The 13,282-nt window shown below is 43.2% G+C and overlaps 2 protein-coding genes across 3 annotated transcripts in view; one reads left to right on the top strand and one right to left on the bottom strand.

The window, feature by feature from the left end:
• The window catches only part of LOC109397513 (dual 3',5'-cyclic-AMP and -GMP phosphodiesterase 11), a 460,696-nt gene that overhangs the window by 433,666 nt on the left and 13,748 nt on the right, over positions 1-13,282 (bottom strand). The gene's annotated exons all lie outside the window — the stretch shown is intronic.
• Positions 11,438-13,282, top strand: part of LOC109397554 (serine/threonine-protein phosphatase 2A activator) — a 205,608-nt gene continuing 203,763 nt past the window's right edge. For both annotated transcript variants that reach the window (XM_019669857.3, XM_019669856.3), the window contains exon 1: positions 11,438-11,449. The gene's annotated coding sequence lies outside the window, so the exon portion shown is untranslated. The remainder of the gene's footprint in view (positions 11,450-13,282) is intronic.

Below are 13,282 nucleotides of genomic sequence, written 5' to 3'. Positions count from 1 at the left end.
GATAGTACAAGGAAGAAGAGCAAATGTTTTACGGATTGATCATCCCAAGGATCAGTACCTCTGGTGTAGATATGTTGAAAAATCAGTGGTTTCCAATCTATGGTCACGGGCCACGTGAATATCTCAAGAACCGAAAGTACTAGGAAGAAGAGTAAATGTTTTACGGATTGATCATCTCAAGGATCTGTAACTCTGATAAAGAGTTGTTGAAAAATCAGTGGTTTCCAATCTATGGTCACGGGCCACGTGAATATCTCAAGAACCGAAAGTACTAGGAAGAAGAGCAAATGTTTTACAGATTGATCATCTCAAGGATCAGTATCTCTGGTATAGATATGTTGAAAATTCAGTGGTTTCCAATCTATGGTCACGGGCCACGTGAATATCTCAAGAACCGAAAGTACTAGGAAGAAGAGCAAATGCTTTACGGATTGATCATCTCAAGGATCAGTACCTCTGGTATAGATATGTTGAAAAATCAGTGGTTTCCAATCTATGGTCACGGGCCACGTGAATATCTCAAGAACCGAAAGTACTAGGAAGAAGAGTAAATGTTTTACGGATTGATCATCTCAAGGATCAGTATCTCTGATAAAAAGTTGTTGAAAAATCAGTGGTTTCCAATCTATGGTCACGGGCCATCTGAATATCTCAAGAACCGAAAGTACTAGGAAGAAGAGCAAATGTTTTACAAATTGATCATCTCAAGGATCAGTATCTCTGGTATAGATATGTTGAAAATTCAGTGGTTTCCAATCTATGGTCACGGGCCACGTGAATATCTCAAGAACCAAAAGTACTAGGAAAAAGAGTAAATGTTTTACGGATTGATCATCTCAAGGATCAGTATCTCTGATAAAGAGTTGTTGAAAAAACAGTGGTTTCCAATCTATGGTCACGGGCCACGTGAATATCTCAAGTACCGAAAGTACTAGGAAGAAGAGCAAATGCTTTACGGATTGATCAACTCAAGGATCAGTATCTCTGGTATATATATGTTAAAAAATCAGTGGTTTACAATCTATGGTCACGGGCCACGTGAATATCTCAATAACCAATAGTACAAGGAAGAAGAGCAAATGTTTTACGGATTGAATATCCCAAGGATCAGTACCTCTGGTATAGATATGTTGAAAAATCAGTGGTTTCCAATCTATGGTCACGGGCCACGTGAATATCTCAAGAACCGAAAGTACTAGGAAGAAGAGTAAATGTTTTACGGATTTATCATCTCAAGGATCAGTATCTCTGATAAGAAGTTGTTGAAAAATCAGTGGTTTCCAATCTATGGTCACGGGCCACGTGACTATATCAATAACCAATAGTACAAGGAAGAAGAGCAAATGTTTTACGGATTGATCATCCCAAGGATCAGTACCTCTGGTATAGATATGTTGAAAAATCAGTGGTTTCTCATCTCATCTCATCTCTCATCTCATCTCTCATGTCATCTCTCATCTCTCATCTCTCATCTCTCATCTCTCATCTCATCTCTCATCTCATCTCTCATCACATCTCTCATCTCATCTCTCATCTCATCTCTCATCTCTCATCTCATCTCTCATCTCTCATCTCTCATCCCTCATCTCTCATCTCTCATCTCTCATCTCTCATCTCTCATCCCTCATCTCTCATCTCTCATCTCTCATCTCTCATCTCTCATCTCTCATCTCTCATCTCTCATCTCTCATCTCTCATCTCTCATCTTATCTCTCATCTCATCTCTCATCTCATCTCTCATCTCATCTCTCATCACCTCTCTCATCTCATCTCTCATCTCATCTCTCATCTCATCTCTCATCTCATCTCTCATCTCATCTCTCATCTCATCTCTCATCTCATCTCTCATCTCATCTCTCATCTCATCTCTCATCTCATCTCTCATCTCATCTCTCATCTCATCTCTCATCTCATCTCTCATCTCATGTCTCATCTCATCTCTCATCTCATCTCTCATCTCATCTCTCATCTCATCTCTCATCTCATCTCTCATCTCATCTCTCATCTCATCTCTCATCTCATCTCTCATCTCATCTCTCGTCTCATCTCTAATCTCATCTCTCATCTCATCTCTCATCTCATCTCTCATCTCTCATCTCTCATCTCTCATCTCTCATCTCTCATCTCTCATCTCTCATCTCTCATCTCTCATCTCTCATCTCTCATCTCTCATCTCTCATCTCTCATCTCTCATCTCTCATCTCTCATCTCTCATCTCTCATCTCTCATCTCTCATCTCTCATCTCTCATCTCTCATCTCTCATCTCTCATCTCTCATCTCTCATCTCTCATCTCTCATCTCTCATCTCTCATCTCTCATCTCTCATCTCTCATCTCTCATCTCTCATCTCTCATCTCTCATCTCTCATCTCTCATCTCTCATCTCTCATCTCTCATCTCTCATCTCTCATCTCTCATCTCTCATCTCTCATCTCTCATCTCTCATCTCTCATCTCTCATCTCTCATCTCTCATCTCTCATCTCTCATCTCTCATCTCTCATCTCTCATCTCTCATCTCTCATCTCTCATCTCTCATCTCTCATCTCTCATCTCTCATCTCTCATCTCTCATCTCTCATCTCTCATCTCTCATCTCTCATCTCTCATCTCTCATCTCTCATCTCATCTCTCATCTCTCATCTCTCATCTCTCATCTCTCATCTCTCATCTCATCTCTCATCTCATATCTCATCTCTTATCTCTCATCTTATCTCTCATCTCATCTCTCATCTCATCTCTCATCTCATCTCTCATCTCTCATCTCTCATCTCATCTCTCATCTCTCATCTCTCATCTCTCATCTCTCATCTCTCATCTCATCTCTCATCTCATATCTCATCTCTTATCTCTCATCTTATCTCTCATCTCATCTCTCATCTCATAGCTCATCTCATCTCTCATCTCTTATCTCTCATCTCATCTCTCATCTCATCTCTCATCTCATCTGTCATCTCATCTTTCATTTCATCTCATGTCATCCTTTCCTAACCCTCCATCCTATCCTCTACCCTCCCCTCTACCCTCCCCTTTACCCTAACCCTCTACCCTACTCTCTACTTTAACCCTCTATCCTAACCCTCAACCCTACCCTCTATCCTATTCTCTACTCTATCTTCTACAATAAGCCTTTACCCTACCCTCAACGCTAATCATCAACCCTACCCTCTACCCTACCTTCTCTTCTACCCTCTACCCTAACCCTCTACCCTAACTTCTACCTTACCTTCTACCCTAACTCTCTACTCTACCATTTACCCTACCCTCTTTTTTTACTCTACCCTCTACCCAAACTCTCTACCGTACCCTCTACCCTACCTTATATCCTACCTTCTATCCTAACTCTCTACCCTACCCTCTACCCTACCTTTTGCCCTACCCTCTACCCTACCTTCTACCTTTACCCTACCCTCTAACATAACCCTTCACCCTACCATCTACCCTACCCTCTACTATAATCATCTACCCCTTCTACCCTAACCCTCCATCATTGTCTCTACCCTACCCACTACCTAACCCTCTACCCTACCCACTACGCTAATCATCTACCCTAACTTTCCACTCTACCTTCAACCTACCCTATCTTCTACCCTACTCTCAACTCGAACTCTCTATCCAACCCTCTACCCAACCCTCTACTTTAATCCTCTACCCAACCCTCTATCCTACCTTCTACCCTAACCCTCTACCCTACCCTCTATCTTGCCTTTTAACCTACACTCTACCCTACCTTCTACCCTACCATCTAACATTACCCTCTACCCTAACCATCTACCCTGCCCTAACCATCTGCCCTACCCTCTACCCTAACCCTCTATGTATCATATGTATCACATGTTACTTGTTCCCGAATACCTAAAACCCCAATTTACGCCTAAGGAGCGTAAATTGGGGGAGCGCTATTTGGGAATTAGTGCGTAAATGGGGGGAGCGTTATTTGGGAATTAGTGCGTAAATCGGGGGGCGTAAATTGAGTTTGGCGCAAAAGAAGTGAGCGTAAATTGGGGTTTTAGTGTACTACACTCAGCCAAATAACCTTAAGATTTCCATAAGGCCCAACTTATGGAACGGCCTTTAAATAATTCATAATGTTTCGGATGAATTTCATAAGGTCACGCTATGACTTAAAGTCTCACAGCTTGGCTTTTATTCATGTTTAGCAACATGGTATTCTGATGCTGCCGACAAGCTAGCAGCAAGTGGCAGATCAAAAACTCCAACAAATCTCGAAGTCCCTGCAGATGATCTAAAAATATGGATTAAATCGATAATCGCCTTGGCTTGGGAGAACGAATGGTGTCGAATACGAGATCCTTTTCTACGAAAAGTAAAAGAAAATACAAATCGCTGGACCGATACCAACAACTGGAAGGATCAGCGAATATTGTCAAGGCTTCGCTGCGGTTACACACGATTCTCTCACGATCTTGGGTCCCAGAAAGGTTTCTACAAGCAATGTGCGGTGTGCTCAACCCAAATGTCGGTAGAGCACCTCATCATAAATTGCCAGGCTTTCGAGAATCTCAGAGACCAATACAGTATTGGCGGCAGCATAAGAGACGCGCTATCCAACGACCTAGACAGAGAGAAATCACTGATCCAGTTTCTGAAAGACATCGGCTATTACCAACAAACATAGGCCCAAGAGTCGACCAATTACATGACTACGGAAGAACAACGATCAATACACCTACGACTAAATAAACGCTTCAATCGACATGACAAACGGACGAATGGCAACTTTATCAGCGTAGATTATGAACACTGGCTAAACCTGTTACATTTATACTCAAAAACTCTGTAAATTATTCAGTTTTTATTGTTGAGGATCCCTTCAGGAAATCCTTTTATTGCAAAGAGACGAACCAGCTCAGGGCTGAAAGTCTCAAAAAATAAAGAAAAAAAAAAAATGGTATTCTCAAGCGTCGGTAGCCGTGTGGATAAAACACGGGCTCGGTGATCCCGACATTCATGGATCGAATCCAGCCTGCATCATTTTAAGATTTTTTTGTTCTTTTCATAAGTCTATCTTATGAAATTTGTCATAGCAAACACGATCAATTTTCATTAGGTATTCTTATGGCATCCATAAGAATTAGTTATAGCAAATTTTCATAAGGTATTTCGATGAATTTCGCTAGTTTTGTTTCGCTTAGTGTATATCTCATGGAGTGGAAGCTCAGGTAAAATATTATCTCCTGGGCGTCCATTAAAAACACCACCTCCGGTGAAGACGGACGCTCGAGCCTAGCTATTTAGCACTGTAGTTCGAGGAAATGCCAATGCAGAACCCGTAGCTTCCGGGAAGGTAAGCCCAGCTCCCTGGGTTAGTGGGTTGGTGTCAGGCCCTGCGAGCCAGCCGTAAAAAAGACTAGCACCGGAAAATCAACAAGAGAAGAATGCGAACCGATACCAATGGCGACGACCACAGCGACGAAAAGGGACTTGCGATTGGAAGCTCGGTACGTGGAACTGCAGGTCTCTCAACTTCATCGGGAGCACCCGCATACTCGCCGATATACTGAAGGACCGCGGGTTCGGAATCGTAGCGCTGCAGGAGGTGTGTTGGACAGGATCTATGGTGCGAACGTTTAGAGGAATCATACCATCTACCAGAGTTGCGGCAACACACGTGAGCTGGGAACAGCTTTTATAGTGATGGGTGACATGCAGAGGCGCGTGATCGGTTGGTGGCCGATCGACGAAAGAATGTGCAGGTTGAGGATCAAGGGCCGATTCTTCAACATTAGCATAATAAACGTGCACAGCCCTCACTCCGGAAGCACTGATGATGACAAAGACGCATTTTACGCGCAGTTCGAACGCGAGTACGACCGCTGCCCAAACCACGACGTCAAGATCATCATAGGGGATCCAAACGCTCAGGTAGGCCAGGAGGAGAAATTCAGACCGACGATTGGGAAGTTCAGCGCCCACCAGCTGACGAACGAAAATGGCCTACGCCTCATCGATTTCGCCGCCTCCAAGAACATGGCCATTCGTAGCACCTTCTTCCAGCACAGCCTCCCGTATCGTTACACCTGGAGATCGCCACAACAAACGGAATCGCAAATCGACCACGTTCTGATTGATGGACGGCACTTCTCCGACATTATCGACGTCAGGACCTATCGTGACACTAATATCGACTCCGATCACTACCTGGTGATGGTTAAACTGCGCCCAAAACTCTCCGTTATTAACAATGTACATTACCGGCGGCCGCCCGGTACGATCTAGAGCGACTGAAGCAACCAGATGTCGCCACCGCATACGCGCAGAATCTCGAGGCAGCGTTGCCGGACGAGGGTGTGCTCGATGTGGCCCCTCTAGAGGACTGCTGGAGTACAGTCAAAGCAGCCATCAACAACGCAGCCGAGAGCACTATCGGGTACGTAGAACGGAGTCGACGAAACGATTGGTTCGACGAGGAGTGCAGAGCGGTTCTGGAGGAGAAGGATGCAGCACGGGCGGTAATGCTGCAGCATGGAACCCGACAGAATGTGGAGCGATACAGACAGAAGCGGAAGCAGCAGACCCGTCTCTTCCGGGAGAAAAAGCGCCGCCTGGAAGAAGCGGAGTGCGAGGAATTGGAATTGCTCTGCCGTTTACAGGAAACACGCAAGTTCTACCAGAAGCTAAACGCATCCCGCAAAGGCTACGTGCCGCAAGCCGAAATCTGCAGGGATAAGGACGGGAGCCTCCTGACGGACAAACGTGAGGTGATCGAAAGGTGGAAGCAGCACTTCGACGAGCACCTGAATGGCGAAGAGAATGTAGGCACGGAGGACCAAGGCAGCGGAGGAAATGACTATGTTAGTGCAGCTTAGGACGGGAACGAACCAACTCCCACGCTGAGGGAAGTTAAGGATGCCATCCACCAGCTCAAAAACAACAAAGCGGCTGGTAAGGACGGTATCGCAGCAGAACTCATCAAGATGGGCTCGGAAAAGTTGGCCACCTGTCTGCACCAGTTAGTAGTCAAGATCTGGGAAACCGAACAGCTACCGGAGGAGTGGAAGGAAGGAATAATCTGTCCCACCCACAAGAAAGGCGACAAGTTAATGTGTGAGAACTTTCGAGCGATCACCGTTTTGAATGCCGCCTACAAAGCGCTATCACAGATCATCTTCCGTCGTCTTTCACCTAAAGTAAATGAGTTCGTGGGAAGTTACCAAGCGGGTTTCATCGACGGCCGGTCGACAACGGACCAGATCTTCACCGTACGGCAAATCCTCCAGAAATGTCGTGAATACCAGGTCCCAACGCATCACCTGTTCACCGACTTCAAAGCGGCATACGACAGTATCGACCGCTCAGAGCTATGGAAAATTATGGACGAGAACAGCTTTCCCGGGAAGCTGACTAGACTGATAAGAGCAACGATGGACGGTGTGCAGAACAGCGTAAGGATTTCGGGTGAGCTATCCAGTTCATTTGAATCTCGACGGGGACTACGTCAAGGTGGTGGACTTTCCTGCCTACTATTCAACATCGCCCTGGAAGGTGTTATGCGACGAGCCTGGCTCAACAGCCGGGGTACGATCTTCACGAAATTCAGCCAATTTGTCTGTTTTGCGGATGACATGGATATTATTGCTAGAACATTTGGAACGGTGGCAGAACAGTACACCCGCCTGAAACGTGAAGCAGCAAAGGTCGGACTGGTGGTGAATGCGGCTAAGACAAAGTACATGCTGGTAGGTGGGACTGAGCGAGACAGGACAAGCCTTGGCAGCAATGTTACGATAGACGGGGATACTTTCGAGGTGGTAGAAGAATTCGCCTACCTCGGTTCCTTGCTAACGGCTGACAATAACGTGAGCCGTGAAATACGAAGGCGCATCATCAGTGGAAGTCGTGCCTATTATGGGCTCCAGAAGAAACTGCGGTCAAAAAAGGTTCACCCCCGCACCAAATGTACCATGTACAAGACGTTAATAAGACCGGTGGTTCTCTACGGACACGAGACATGGACCATGCTCGAGGAGAACCTGCAAGCACTCGGAGTTTTCGAGCGACGGGTGCTAAGGACGATCTTCGGCGGTGTGCAGGAGAACGGTGTGTGGCGGAGAAGGATGAACCACGAGCTCGCTGCACTTTACGGCGAACACAGTATCCAGAAAGTGGCCAAAGCTGGAAGGATACGGTGGGCAGGTTATGTTGCAACAATGCCGGACAACAACCCTGCAAAGTTGGTGTTTGCTAACCATCCGGTTGGTACAAGAAGGCGTGGAGCGCAGAGAGCACGATGGGCGGACCAGGTGCAGCGTGATCTGGCGCGTGTTGGGCGTGACCGAGGATGGAGAGCTGCAGCTGCAAATCGAGTATTATGGCGGCAAATTGTTGATTCAGTATTATCATGAATTTGATGTGAACTATATAAATGAAATGAATATCTCATCAGAACATGGTTGTCAACTGGTTCATGTTTAACCTATTGAGGTCTTTTTTTTTATAGAATGTGGAAATCTGTTTATCATATTTCCAAGAGGTGAACCTCGTGTTATGTCATCATTCTCTCTCTTCTTTACCTCCGCAGTACGCCCGTTAGACCAAGCCCACTCATGGGCTCAATCAAGCGTTTTAACGTTAAGTAAAGCCCCGAACAAAGAAGTGAACCGCACCGGTCGTTGCTAAGTAGGGCTCGAAAGCGAAAAGTTTACGTACGGTTCGTAGCAGGGCTTAGAATATAGAGACACGCAAAGTACGGTCTCTATCCGTAGGCTCGTGTGCTCTCTCGCGTTTAGCTCTCTGGGTAGCGTAAAGAGGAGACGAAAGAACATGAGTATGGATTTGTTGCCAGGTATATAGTTTCTAGAGAATGATTTTCTTGTTTTGTATAGGTAGGAATTTATTTTAGTTTGCATCAAATATTTAAAATTTTAATTTTTACTTGCTTTGAAATTTGCAACAAAACAATATCATAGATCGTTACACGAATTACACAACAAATTGTCTGACATACAATTGTGATAGAGTGACAATACAAACGCAGAAAAATAATAGGTTTAAATTGACAAGCTTTGCTTAAGTATGTTATGAATAAAGTTTTCCCTTCTTCGCCAATTTTAGGATCATGCATAACGGAAATGTATTGATTTTCTTATAAAAATAGTTACGATTGTTCATAATCACACCTTTAGTTTTTGATTCGGCCGATCGTTTCGAAACCAATATTTTAAGAAATGTATAGTGATTCAGTGAGTTTTGCTATTTTAACACGTACATGTTTGAGCCGGGGTTGCTACGCAGCAAGAAAGTTTGGTTTCGCACATTTAGAAAAATGTCCAAATAAATAACTCGCGAAGCTCGTTCCGACAAGTTCCAAAATTATCGTCATCCGTCGCAGATTCCGGTGAGAAGATGTGCGTATTTTCTAACCCGGAAAGATACCATTTGACGGTAATAAGTGACCACAAGGTTTTCTTTCTTCACTTTCCGGGCTGAGACCCCCGCTTTGAAAGAGCTGTGCCTCGCCTTTCGTTTTGTCGTGAATATTTCGAAAAAGGCAAAGGAGTTTTGGTTTGATTGCCGTTTTTGAAAATGGTGGTCGTCAGTGGGTGGTTTATTAAATATAAATTTAAAAATCATCTTTGCGCGTAAATACAACGCAGTAGACCTGGCCGCTCTGATGCATGTGTCATATCTATGATATGCTGCAAGCATCAATATTGACAAGAAAAGTAACACGATTGCTTTCCAGGGTGATTCCAGGGTGATTCCAGGGTGATTCCGTACTGGCTGCGTATGCATAAGATAAGAGCGTATGTACAGGGGATAGACAAAATGATCGGGACAGGCAAAATTTTCACTTTTCCAAAAATGTTCAACTAGCTGTAACTTTTTGAAAAGTGCATCAAATATTCTCAAATTTTCACTATATGTTGATCAACTAGTTGTGTATCAGTGGACAGAATTTGGGAAAGATGGGGCTATTCTGCACGAAATTATAAGCATTTTAGAAAAAGGTGGAATCATCCGATTACCAACTTTGAGCTGTTATATCTCCGGATTCAATGAACCGAATGCAATGAAATTTTGTACATTTATGACTTATATAATGAGTTCTGAAAAACGTTTGACACAACTTTAAATTATTTACAAGAGTAAAAGTTACAGCGATTTTATTTATTTTATGATTTTTTAGTAAATTGGACTATTTTTAATATGCATTCCAATACTTTTTCTATTAATTGAAGGCTATGTTGTTACTTTCCTTCAAAACATATTTACATTAAAGAGAATTAGAGGAAATTTAGATAAACTATAATTAGCATCTTGAATTTTGAAACGATGAAGTTTTAGAAAATTTTATGATTTATTAGGAAAATAATCCAATCGTAATAATTTTCTTCCGTATTAAGAATTTTAGGTTGTGTCAAAAGTTTTTCAAAGTTCATTATATAAGTCATAGAGAGTCAAAATTTCATTGCATTCGGTTCATTGAATCCGGAGATATAACAGCAAAAAGTTGGCTATCGGATAATAATACCTTTTTCTAGAATTTTTATAACTTCGTGCAGAATAGTCCGATATTTTCCAAATTTTGTCCATTGATATACAACTAGTTGATTAACTTACAGTGAAAATTTGAGAATATTTGATGCACGTTTCAAAAAGTTACAGCTTTTTGAACATTTTTTGAAAAGTAAAAAATTTGCTTGTCCCGATCATTTTGTCTATCCCCTGTATAGATAAGAATAGTTACGATTTTTCAAAGATGCTTTGACTGTACCTAACTCAATTCAGATATCATAGAAACACTTCAGTATTTTTTTTTTGTAAAAACAAACCTTAATCATACCGATAACAATCTAAAAAAATATGTAGTCGAGCTGCCAAGTTTCATCAATTAAAATAGGCGGTGTGCAGGACTGCCATATTGTAGGTTCCTCGTTATAGAAAAAGCAAGGTGTTGGATGTTAAAATACAACAATTGTTGTATGAAGTGCCAAAAAGGAGAGTGGGCTCATTATGTACTTTGGCAAATACGCAGTCTACTTCAAGCGCATAGAATCTGCTTCCAACAAAATATTCATATACCAGCATCCAAAGGATCGCAATATATATTAAGATTTCCGATTGATGCTAAAAGGTTGTGACTGAGTACAGAATAAGCTGAAGTTAAAATACACGTTAATGAAAAAAGGTTGCGCAAACTTATCGCAGACTGTTAGAAGACAGCTTCTACTATGACCAGGATTCAAAAATCTTGACCTACGCGAAGTTGTAAAGGAGACAACTACGTTATAAATGTGTTGGAAATGCAAGGGATGTAATTATTCAATAAACCTAATTATTAAAAAGATGCTCAAAATCTCAAATTCAGATAAATTTCTTGCGAGAAAGGCAACATGGATATCGAAGAGATGGATATTATTTTAGATGGAAATTCAACCCTCAAGTCATACAGTAAGCAACAAACACATAATTCAAAAAAAGATTGCTTGAATTCCGAGATTAAATACAATCATACATTATTGAGAAAATAATATCTTTAAACGCACCAAAACTGGTACAAATCTCCAAGGGAATTATTTATTTGAGTTCAATTTTTACTAACTGTTTTCAGTCTTATCCAAAACCCCTCCTTTCAAAATATGAGCACAGATTACATTTTTTTACATTTATTTAGTATTACATCAAATTCAAGATACTACTGAATCAAAAATATTTCTCCATAATACACGGTTCGTGGCTGCCGCTCTCCATCCTCGATCGCGCCCGATGCTCGCCAAGTCACGCTCCACCTGGTCCGCCCATCGTGCTCTCTGCGCACGATTATTATACTGAATAAGATTTGCAATAACACCATAGAAATACACAAAATATTGCGATGATTTACAGAAGTGCAAAAAACCGATGGCACGGATAGAATAGAGACCACCGGTGCGCGAAGGCGACCGATCATTATTTTACTCACATGGAAGCGAACGACCGGTGCGAAAATGGGTGGATATCGAAATTCAAAATCGTTAACGACGTGCTGTTGCGTGTGTAGTATGAAGCCCACGAGTGGGCTTGGTCTTAGGGATGACTTCGAGAACAGGGAACGGTACATGAGTATTCTCTATAGGTAAAGCGTTCCACCAGCTACCGCCTAAGTTGTCCTCTCTCCCCTGGGAAATTGGGTCCTGGTAAGTACTATAGACTACCCGTTGGATTCAAGCTCCCAGTTGGGGAGGGGGCCAACTCAACTTGATGTTGGTCGGCCCGCTATTTCCTCTGTAGTTCAAATACGAGTCGGGATACCGTGGAAGTAACGAATCCCACTTGCCCGCCCCATCCTTTAAGGACGTTGTCTGGAGTGATATCTCTAACGCATATCTCTTGGACACTCGACCTTTGTTCCACGAAGCGTCGACAATATTCGAAGAGCACATGATCCGCGGTCCGCGTATGTATTCTGTACATGCGAGAAGCCTGCATGTCCGAATTTGTGCAAAAACTACCCAAAGCATTCATGGCCTGACAGAAACTGCGTTAAGTGAAGTTTACCTCGCCATGTGACTACTAGGTGGTGAAGATCACACTCAATGGCGGCCCAGCTAACGCTGTTGAACGCATTATTCACGTCCAGCCACGGCAGAACAGTCCAGCCAATCCTACAGTTTCCCTGCGGTGGTGTCCAGAAGGCCGACGGGTCGCCAGGTAGCTTCCCGGGTTTGGGCAGTAGAACCAATATTTGTCTTTTCCACCTCTCCGGAAATTCGTCTCTATCTAGGCACATCTGCATAGCCATTCTGAGCATGTCAGGGCTGGCCTCGATGGCCGTCTTGATTGCTACTGTCGGGATACCATCCGGACTGGACCCGGAGCATTGTTCAACTTAAGCGACTTCGCTATTGCGATGAGTCCGTCATTCTTCACCGGGCGACCTCGCTTTGACCGGATTGGGCATAGGGAATGAGGGCCTATGGTCTTATATCATGGCGCGGGCACAACGTTTCTACGATCTTCCGCAGCAACTCGTTTTGGTCATGGCTACTCTGTAGGCACCACACCCCAGGGGGTCGTTTCTCAAAAGGTTCTCAAAACACACCTTCTCACACGCCTTAGTGTCATTGTTCAGTGCCAGTTTTTTTTTCCTATTCGTTTATTTGGAAGGCTCGGGTGCCACGTGGGCATAACAGAGCCGAATCGAAGTTTTTTTAAGCTATGATAAAATATAGAACAATACAGACTAATATCAACCATATGATTAATAAACTTGAGTGACAAAACTATTGCCTGGTGATGAGACCATGGATGAGACACTTGATTTTTGTGTTTGTTTTTAGAA

The sequence above is a fragment of the Aedes albopictus genome, chromosome 2 (assembly GCF_035046485.1).
Source record: "Aedes albopictus strain Foshan chromosome 2, AalbF5, whole genome shotgun sequence".
NCBI classification, from domain to species: Eukaryota; Metazoa; Arthropoda; class Insecta; order Diptera; family Culicidae; genus Aedes; species Aedes albopictus.
Note: the sequence above shows the minus strand (reverse complement) of the source record. Positions and strands in the feature narration are given on the sequence as shown.